The sequence below is a fragment of the Cervus elaphus genome, chromosome 9 (assembly GCF_910594005.1).
Source record: "Cervus elaphus chromosome 9, mCerEla1.1, whole genome shotgun sequence".
Lineage (NCBI taxonomy): Eukaryota > Metazoa > Chordata > Mammalia > Artiodactyla > Cervidae > Cervus > Cervus elaphus.
The window spans coordinates 62084741-62095126 of record NC_057823.1 but is presented as its reverse complement, the minus strand read 5'-3'; positions in this window follow the sequence as shown (position 1 = coordinate 62095126).

Here is a 10386-nt window from a genome sequence, read left to right as displayed (position 1 = left end):
GATCTGTCACTTACTAGCTGTGTGCCCTTGAATACATTCATTCACCACCTCTCTAGGCCTCAGTGTTTTCATCTGTAAAATGGGAAGAATAACCTGTACTTCATCAAGTTGTTGTGAGGGTCAAGACCATGTACAGAGTTCTGACATACAATTATAATGGCCACACATGGAAGGATCACTTTTGTCTGTACATCACTGGACAAGTATCTCAGTGATGTCCACATAATGATTGATAAAGTGGTGACACTTTATCAGAACCTCCTCAGAAGCTTCTTGAAGAATCCAGATTCCTGGACTCCATCAATGGGAATCAAGAGTCAATAGATCTGAGGTGGGATCTGTGTATTAGTCTGGACTCTTTCAGTCACAAATTGCAAAAACCCAACTCAAAGTGACTGAAGCAAAAGCAAAAAAAAAGGAGAAAGAAAACAAAAAAAGAAAAGAGCAATTTATTGGCTCATGCATTTGAATAGCCCAGAGGAATAAACTTCAGACATGGCTGGATCTAGGTGCTCAAAACAGGTTATGAGCTCACTCTCTCTCTTCTGTCATTCCTTGTCACAATTTATCTCTGTGTTGACTTCATTGTTAGCCAGCAGTTCCAGTCTGACAGCTACCAGCCTAGAGCCTCTGAAAAAGAGAGCATCTTTTCCCCTACAGCTCTGCCAAAATCCTGGGGCTGCCTACTCTAGCCTAGTTTAGACCCCCTAGGCTTATTACTCTGTGATTGGCCCAGCCTGGGGAACATGCTCACCCCTGGAGACCACCCAAACTCTGTGGGGCTATGTGAGGCAACAATAGCTCTCTAAGGTAACACAGGGGCTCTTTTCAGAAGAATAGGAAATGGTGTTGAGCAGATGAACACGCTACAGATCTCACAATCTGTCTTTTTTACTAAGTCACCTGGTTGATTCTGATGCACAGGCAGGTTTGGGAATGACTGCTGGACAGATCACTGGTTTTAGGACTCACTAGAGCCATGGAGGAGAAGGCAATGGCACCCTACTCCAGCACTCTTGCCTGGAAAATCCCATGGACGGAGGAGCCTGGTGGGCTACAGTCCATGGGGTCACAAAGAGTCGGACACGACTGAGCGACTTCACTTTGAGTTTTCACTTTTATACATTGGAGAAGGAAATGGCAGCCCACTCCAGTGTTCTTGCCTGGAGAAACCCAGGGATGGCGGAGCCTGGTGGGCTGCCGTCTATGGGGTCGCAAAGAGTTGGACACGACCCAAGTGACTTAGAAGCAGCAGCAACAGCAGAGCCATGGAAGGCGTAAAGGCAGGAGGAGAAGGGGACGACAGAGGACGAGATGGTTGGATGGCATCACTGATTCAATGGACATGAATTTGAGTAAACTCCCGGAAATAGTGAAGGACTGGAAAGCCTGGTGTGCTGCAGTCCACAGGGTCGGAAAGAGTCAGACACGACTGAGTGGCTGAACAACAGAGCCACAGAATCCCTCTCTTCCTAGAAAATCTTAAACAGAAGCAAATAAACAAAATCGACCCCAAAGTGGTCCTGTTCTGGTGGAAGGACAGGTTTGGGGGCCTTCTGTCATTCCCCAAGCAGCCCCTAAAGCCCCCTAAAAGCTCCCTGCTTTCACCGTTTGCTGAGGTCCCTTTCGCTCTATCCTCCAGTCTTGCATTTGGTGCAGTGGACCAGGTGGGGTGGGGTGAAGTCTCAAAGAGCTCACCTAACGCGGTCCCTGCTTCCAGCCCCCACCCGTGCCTCGACAGTCAGTGCCAGAGGAGTAAACAGGGCCAGGAGGGGCCAGCGGCTGACTTAGGAGGTGCGTCAGGCATGCCACATCGGATGCTTCTAGCTTTGAAAGCCCATCCTGGCCTGAGGCCAAATGGCTTCCAGGGCTCTGCAGAGCGCTGGGCCCTGGGGCTGCGTGGGCGTTGATGACCCGCCTGTCTGCCAGTGACAGAGGGGATGGCGGCAGCACTGTGTCCGCGGTGGCAGGAGGAGACGCTGCGGGGACACACTGGCTGGGGAGACGTGGCGGGGGATGAAGTCAATTTCACACTTTATTAGTCAGTCTGGGGCCAACTGAGGCCATCCTGAAACTGGGCTGAGGCCCCAATTGTCCCTCCTCCCTTTGCCAGCAAGAAAGGCCTTTATCGCCTGAAACTCTTCTTGTTGAAGGAGCAGTATTTTTTTTTTTTCCTCCTCAAAACCGCACAGCATTCAAACAAGGAGCTGGAATCCCTTTTGTTCTACAAAAGACCAAGGCAGAGGAGTGAACAAATCCAGTGTGTGTGTGTGTGTGTGTGTGTGTGTGATGTGAGGCAGGGGACGTTGAACCATGTTGTTTATTTATTCATGCAGTCATCCATTATCTTTTCAACAGATTTGCACTGAGAGCCTATGTGCCAGCAAACTGAGACCAGTACTTGGTACAATGAAACATAGAAGGGAACCCTCATTCATTACCCAGATTTCACTGAGCACCAACCAGGTACCTGACCCCAGGCCAAGCTCTGGGGATGCAGTGTGAACAGGCAGACACAGCCCTGCCCTCTTGGAGCAAAGGAGAGGCTCTCAAGTAAAAAGGCAATTTCAGTAGAGAGGGATAAGGACCCAATAGAGGCGCACAAAGGAAGAGCCCCTGAACCAAGAAAGGAAGGCTTTCTGGAAGAAGTGACATGCTACTGAGATTTGAAAGATGATTTGGTAGGAGGAGAGGGGAATGGGAAAGGGTGCACAACCCAGGTGAAGGAGTGAGTGCAAAGGGGACCAGAAAGAGCAATGTAGATTGAGCTCAGCCAGAGCAGAGAGTTCAAGGAGGAGAAGGGATGAACAGGGGCCAGACCATGAAGCTGACTCTGGTGGTGGCTTTGTGAAGGAGGCCCCAGCCTGGGGGTTTGCTAGCAGTGGGGATGGTCAGAAGTGGGTGTCTTTGGGAGGTCTGAGGGACATCATGCTCTGGAGGGGGCATTCTCTACAGAGGTCAGAGGTTGAGTACAGGGGACAAAGACTGGACTGGCATTCAGATGAAGCTAAGTTCAGAACCCGTTCATAACACCTATGTGACCTTCAGCAAGTACCTGTGCCTCCTTCATAAAATGGGACTCCATACCCATCTAATGAGATAGCAGTGCGTGGAAAGGCAAGTACACAGGGTATCTGTAAGGGACAGGAAGGAGCTTATGAAGAGAATGGGAGCTTATGAAGCTTATGAAGAGCTGCTTCACATAGTGGTCAAGCACTGCCTGGGCTGGAAGCCCAGAGAGTGCCTGAACATGAGCACGTTATTTAACTTCTCTGTTCCTCTGTAGAGCACACGACGGTAACACCCTTATAGAACTGTGTGAGGTGACCGCCTAAAAGAGATAGTGCCTCCAAAGAGCTTGGCCCAGTGCCTGGCACACACAAGTGCTCGAGAATGTTGGCTATTATTCTGAAACGAAAGGGGAATTTATGGGTACCTGTAAACAAGCCAGCGACAGAAAGGATGGGGTGGCACTGACTCTGGGTGGGTCACTGTGAGACGTGAACACTATCAGAGGGTGTCTACTGGTCTACCTGTGACTCTTCTGTCTCTCTCTCACTCACTCATTCTCTATTACTCTCCTGTTCTGTCTTTGCCTGTCTCTCTCCCTCTCCCCCACCCTCTCCCCTGTCTCATTTTCTCTCTTCTCTTCACATACCAGTTTCATTCTATTGGGACCATATTCCCAAGATGTGGGACCATGAGTCTCAAGTAGGGTTGCCAGTTAAATTCAGGGCACCTAGTTAAATCTGAATTTCAGATAAACTATGAATAATTTTTTTTAGTGCAAGCATGCTCCATTTGGGACATACTAAACACTATTTGGATTTAGGACTGAATAAGATGGATAAAAGGGCCTCCCAGGTAACTTAGGGGTAAAGAATCTGCTACCAATGCAAGAGACATAGGAGATGCAGGTTCAGTCCCTGGAGAAGGAAATGGCAACCCACTCCAGCATTCTTGTCTGAACAATCCCATGGACAGAGGGGCCTGGCGGGCCACCGTTCATGGGGTCACAAAGAGTCAGACATGACTGAGCAACTGAGCATGCACACATGGAAGATGGATAAAATCCTTACCTTTTAGGAGCTTACTTTCTAATGAGGAAAGTAAACAACAAACAGATAAACAAGAAAATAAGAGGGAGGGGCACGATCTATTACGATAGGAAGACAGGGTGATGAATAGTGAGTGTTGGGGTCAGGGTGCAGAGGGTTGGAAACTACCCAGATGGAGTGGTCAGTGAAGGCATCACTGAGGAGCTGACCTGTGTGGCAAGAAGCCAGCCAAGGGAAGATTTGGGACAAGAGTGTCCCAGGGAAGGGTAAGGCCAGTGCAGAGTCCCTGAGTCAGGAAGGAGCTTACAGTAATTGAGGAATAGAAGGAAGAAAGCAAGTGTTGGCCAAATTACAGTGATCAAGGTGGAGGGTGGTACGTGATGCCGTGAGAGGGAGGCAGGGTCCATTATACAGGGTCAGTTAGGTCTGAGCTAATAAAGTAATGCTCAAAATTCTCCAAGCCAGGCTTCAGCAGTACATAAACTGTGAACTTCCAGATGTTCAAGCTGGATTTAGAAAAGTTAGGGGAACCAGAGATCAAACTGCCAACATCCGCTGGATCAATGAAAAAGCAAGAGAGTTCCATAAAAACATCTATTTCTGCTTTATTGACTATGCCAAAGCCTTTGACTGTGTGGATCACAATAAACTGTGGAAAATTCTGAAAGAGATGGGAATACCAGACCATCTGACCTGCCTCTTGAGAAACCTATATGCAGGTCAGGAAGCAACAGTTAGAACTGGACATGGAACAACAGACTGGTTCCAAATAGGAAAAGGAGTACATTAAGGTTGTATACTGTCACCCTGCTTGTTTAACTTATATGCAGAGTACATCATGAGAAACGCTGAGCTGGAAGAAGCACAAGCTGGAATCAAGAATGCTGGGAGAAATATCAATAACCTCAGATATGCAGATGACACCACCTTTATGGCAGAAAGTGAAGAAGAACTAAAAAGCCTCTTGATGAAAGTGAAAGAGGAGAGTGAAAAAGTTGGCTTAAAGCTCAACATTCAGAAAACTAAGATCATGGCATCTGGTCCCATCACTTCATGGGAAATAGATGGGGAAACAGTGGAAACAGTGTCAGACTTCATTTTTTGGGCTCCAAAATCACTGCAGATGGTGACTGCAGCCATGAAATTAAAAGACGCTTACTCCTTGGAAGGAAAGTTATGACCAACCTAGATAGCATATTAAAAAGCAGAGACATTATATTGCCAACAAAGGTCCGTCTAGTCAAGGCCATGGTTTTTCCAGTGGTCATGTATGGATGTGAGAGTTGGACTGTGAAGAAAGCTGAGTGCTGAGAAATTGATGCTTTTGAACTGTGGTGTTGGAGAAGACTCTTGAGAGTCCCTTGGACTGCAAGGAGATCCAACCAGTCCATCCTAAAGGAGATCAGTCTTGGGTGTTCATTGGAAGGACTGATGCTGAAGCTGAAACTCCAATACTATGGCCACCTCATGCGAAGAACTGACTCATTGGAAAAGACCCTGATGCTGGGAGGGATTGGGGGCAGGAGGAGAAGGGGACGACAGAGGATGAGATGGCTGGATGGCATCGCCAACTCGATGGGCATGAGTCTGAGTAAACTCCGGAGTTGGTGATGGACAGGGAGGCCTGGCATGTTGCGATTCATGGGGTCGCAAAACTGAACTGAAGGAGTTTGGGTCTTGTTCAGATTTAAGCACAGGAGTGACATTCTCTAATTTAGTTTTCCAAAGGATCACTTTGTTCTGTGCAGAGTGGGTGAGGGGGAAACACAAGGGTGGGGATCAAGAGAGTGTCAGGGGGCTCCTTCAGGAGCTCAGGAGAGAGAGGAGGGGTGGAGGGGGTGGAGAGGGGAAAAGTAGACCGGCTGGGAAGGTTTTGGAAGTAAAGTTGATAGGCCTTGCTGGGCTGTCATATACAGGGCTGAGAGGAAGAGAGGAAGTGGAGGGAATCCTGGGTTTTTGGCATGAACAACTGAGAGAAGACTGCAGGAAGAGTGTTTCTGGGATCACAGAGGCAGATTAGGTATTTGTTGGCACTGTCCCTTACAGGCGCCCAGGGAAGTGTGACAGGCTCTTAGGGGAGAAGAGATACAATTCAAATTTTATTAAACATAATATATCATGTGCATATTGTAAAACACGAAGAAAGACAAAAGGCACATGCAAAAAGTGCCTTTTCACAAAACTGAAAAGTAAATCTGGACCAAGTACTTTTGGTGGAATATCCCACGGACGGAGGAGCCTGGCAGGCTACAGTCCCATGGGGTCGCAAAGAGTCGGATATGACTGAGCGATTTCACTTTGTGCTTTTTCAGGTGGGGGTGAGGACACATGACTCCTAAGGGGAAGTACCATGCCTTGGAATCTCTGGCTTGGGAGGGGGCATGGGGGGGTGGGGTAGTGTAAAGGGAAAGAAGATAGATGTTAAGATTTTTCCAGTTGTGTGCATGTAATCGTGTTTGTTTGGCTGGTTGGTTTTTTATGCTTGCTGCTCTGCCTCATAACAGAGGGGTGGGAGAAGGGTGAAAAAGAATTTGAGAAAAAAATATTTAGAAATGTGGCAGGGAACAAAAGTCAGGAGAAAGTATATCCAAAAATGGGTATCAGCAAGGCTATCTCTACTGCTCTGCCTGGGCTCTGAGGGAGCTTCCTGAGAGGGTGAAGTAATCCAAGATGGCGAGCTCTAATCACCATGGAGTATCCGAGGACATGGTCACATTACATTCCCAGGGGGACAACCTTTGGCCTCTTAAGACATCCACTTGCTTTCAGTTTGGAAAGAGCTCACGCAGTGAAGGGGTATTTTTTAATGCCTGAGGTGGTGAAGGGTCAGGAACACAGACGTTAGAGCAAAGGTTGAATGTACTCAGAGTGTTAGCCCAGAGAAGACTCGGGCTGGGGTCACAATGGGCAAACCTTGGGAAGAATCCTTTGGAGGGGTGGGAGCCAGCAAAACTGGCTGTGTCTTTGAGGATCATTCAAGCAGTGTTCCTATGTCACAGACACAGGGCTAACGTCTCCATGAAACAGTGCTAACACCTTCATGAAAGATCCCACCTCGACATTCCAACAGCCCTTTGAGGTAGGACTATTTCCTGGTTTACCCACAAAGAGGAAAGTGAAGTTTTAGGGAGATGAAGCAACTTGTTCGACGAGGTCACACAGCTGGTGGGTGTGGAGTCGGGATATGAATTTGGACATTTTGCAGTGTGAAGTCTGGGCTCCTGACTCCCATGGCCTCTTTGTCCCATACCCTGTCCATCCCAGCCCCTCGCCCATAGGTAACCCATCTTGCTCCTTAGGTTCAATCCTGTCCTCAGATGGGAGAATTTCCAGCAGCTCTGGCCCCTAGGGCTCCAAATGAAGTCCCTCGTGCCCAGGGCTGAATCCTGTCTCCTGCCAGCTCCTTGGTAATTTTTAGTGGACCTGATCACCAAGTCCCCAGAGCCTAGTACTTGAACTTCAACCCGAAGACTGGTACCCACTCTCTGACCTGGCCTTGATATCTTTCCTGTCTGAACATGAGGTGATACTTGTCCTTAAGTGCCCCACTGCAGTTCTGGACACCTACTATCTGTCCCCATGTCTCTGGGGCGCGTGTCCTGGGATCACAGTGATCTCCCAACCTCACAATTCGTCACCCGACTTGACCCTCTTCCTGGCCCTGGCAGCTGGGACTGTGTTGCCAGCCCCAGCCCTGCTCCGGGGAGAGGCCTGGGTTTCACTGCAAACTAGGCACCAGCCTATTCCATGAAATGCAGACAAAATAAGGTCCACAGAGGCTGGTTGCTGTTGAGATTTGTAGGGGTTATTTTTTGGTTTTGATTTTTCTTTACCTTGCAGGTCTTGAGAGCTTCCCATGTGCCAGCACTGGATTAATCATGTAAAGTGGATTCCCTCACATCACCCTCAAACAGCCCTCTGAGACATGAGCAGAAGCTGCGGTGATTGCTATTACTGCACTGGCCTTTCCCTAGGCCAGAGGCTCTGCTGATGTGCCCAGAATCACTGATACCCCAGAATCAAGACAAGCAGGCTCTTCCCTGGCCAGAAGCCCCACCTCCAGTTCCTATCTCACTGCCCCTCCCGAGCCTGGGCCAGACTTGAGGCCCTATGGCTAGAAGGAGGTGACCCCCTCCTCCTCCTGCATGCAGCCTGGCTCTGCCCTCACACGGTCACCCGTGGGTCTCTTCTGGGTCTGCTTCTTTGGACCCTGTAGGAACAGCTTCAGCTGCCCCAAAGGTTGCCCTGCAGATTTTCACAGCCACTGACCCTGAGCCTGACCCACTCAGCTGCTGTCTACAGCTGAACACTCTTCCAAGAGCTCTGGGTGGGGAGGGCCTGACTGTTCCCTGACCCAGGGAACGTGCAGCAGACTTGGTGATGCTCCCAATCTCTTCTGCAGGCTGGGCAGCCTGAGGGGCAGAGGTACCTGGAAGCCCCAGCTTCACTGTCCACCACCCCCCTATACCCTTAGCCACTAAGCCACACAAGAGTCACTGTCCAGTCAGAAAGAGAACCACTATGACTTGTGAACAGAGGGACATGGGGAGGGAGTTACACAGGTAAAAGAAGATCCTAGAAGCACCACAGGGATTAACAATAGGAAAAAGACACTCCAGTCTTTAGGTTGGAGGAACGCAGGGAAGCAGCAGTGTTACTAGTGCCGGTATCTGAAGCTATCTGACAGAAACTGGAAGCACAGCCAGGCCTTCCCAAGGCCAAGAGGGAAGGAACATCCAGTGGAAGCCGGATCCATGGAAGAGACCAGCCAAGGCAGAGATGCTGCCTGAAACTGAGAGAGGGAGAAATACCTAGAGTTCTCCTCTCCTCCTTCCTGCCAGTGTCTCCCATTGGCCAAACATACCAGAAAATCAGAGGTCAGAGGAGCCTGGGAAATGTAGTTCTCTGTAGTACACAGCAGAGCTGGGCAGGGAATAAATGTGACAGCAAGCAAGCAAATGACTAACCTCTGGAGATGTGAGCTGCTTAGAAGGGGTGGATGCAACTCCTATACCCGCTCTGGCCTCAATTTTTCTGAGGCTCAAGGCTGTTCCAAACCTTCAGCCACTGAGCTCCCTTTCTACGCATAGGCCTCAAGGCTGCCCAGACCGCTGATGACAGATGCATGGGTCCAAGGCAGGAAACCCAGAACCACCACCCGGAGGTGCCCTGGAAGCACGGGAGCCACCTGAGACCTAACGGAACAGCATTCACTAGTGCTCCTGACCCCAGCATAAATCAGAGCCCACAAGGACAAGTCTAATCTCCCCCTCTCTTTGTTTCTGAATCTGCTACTCGAAACTCCAGCAAGGAGCCTTGGTCCCCAAAGCTGCTGGGTCCCCTGGGAGCACCCTGAGAAGATGCTTCTGGATGCAAAGCGCCCTAAGCCTATGAGCAGAGTCCTGCTTCAGTGCACCTGCATGCCTGATTATCGTCTGAATCCCTGCCTGACTTGTCCTGATGCAGTGAACCTCAGAAAGTCCTATCACTGGGGAGAGGCAGGAGAATCTAGGACACTCCTGCCTGTGACTGGGATTGCCCTGGATGGGAATGCTGCCCACCCTGACCCAGGTGCAGCACCAGGGATCCAGACCAGGGGAAGTCCCAGGAATGCCTTTGGGGTGTGACAGCAGCCACTGAGGGAAGGGCTGGAACCAGTCTCCACCAGGCCCTCAAGACCTGGGGGCTTCATCTATATAAGGGAGTGGCCAGGCCTCGTCACCATCCCCCATACTGAGAGAAAGACAGGCCCTGCAAACCTTCCTTCAAATGTCATGTCATCTCGCCTCATGTCTCCATAATAATGATAAGTATGTTTATTGAGCACTAATAAGCCAGGCCCTGGCTCATTTATTCCTCAAAAGAATCTTGTGAAATAGGTACTATGGAGATCCTCATGAACGGTCAGAAAATATGACCCACAGTCTAACAGAAATTTGATGACAACAATAGTAACAATAGCATAAAAGAGAACGGTGCTCCCCAGAGATCCAAGGAAGGAAAATTAATGTCTGATGAAGTAGTGAGTGAAGTGGAGACACATGAAGGGCTTTCACAGGAAATAGACATGAAGCTAATTCTTCAGAGGAGATTCTCCACCAGGGCAGCCAACCCACACTCTTGCAGAAGATGTACTAGAGGGGGACCTTCTGTGACCTGCACAATCTCCACACAGAAGAGTTCACATTAAAAAAACAAAACAAAACCCTGGTATTTGACTTCTCTTGAAAAATCAGAATGCCTGGCACCACTGGGCCCTCATTCTGATGTGGCAACACTGGCTGAAGCCGAGCAGCTGCAAGCTCCTATGGCTGCAGTGTGTTCGCGC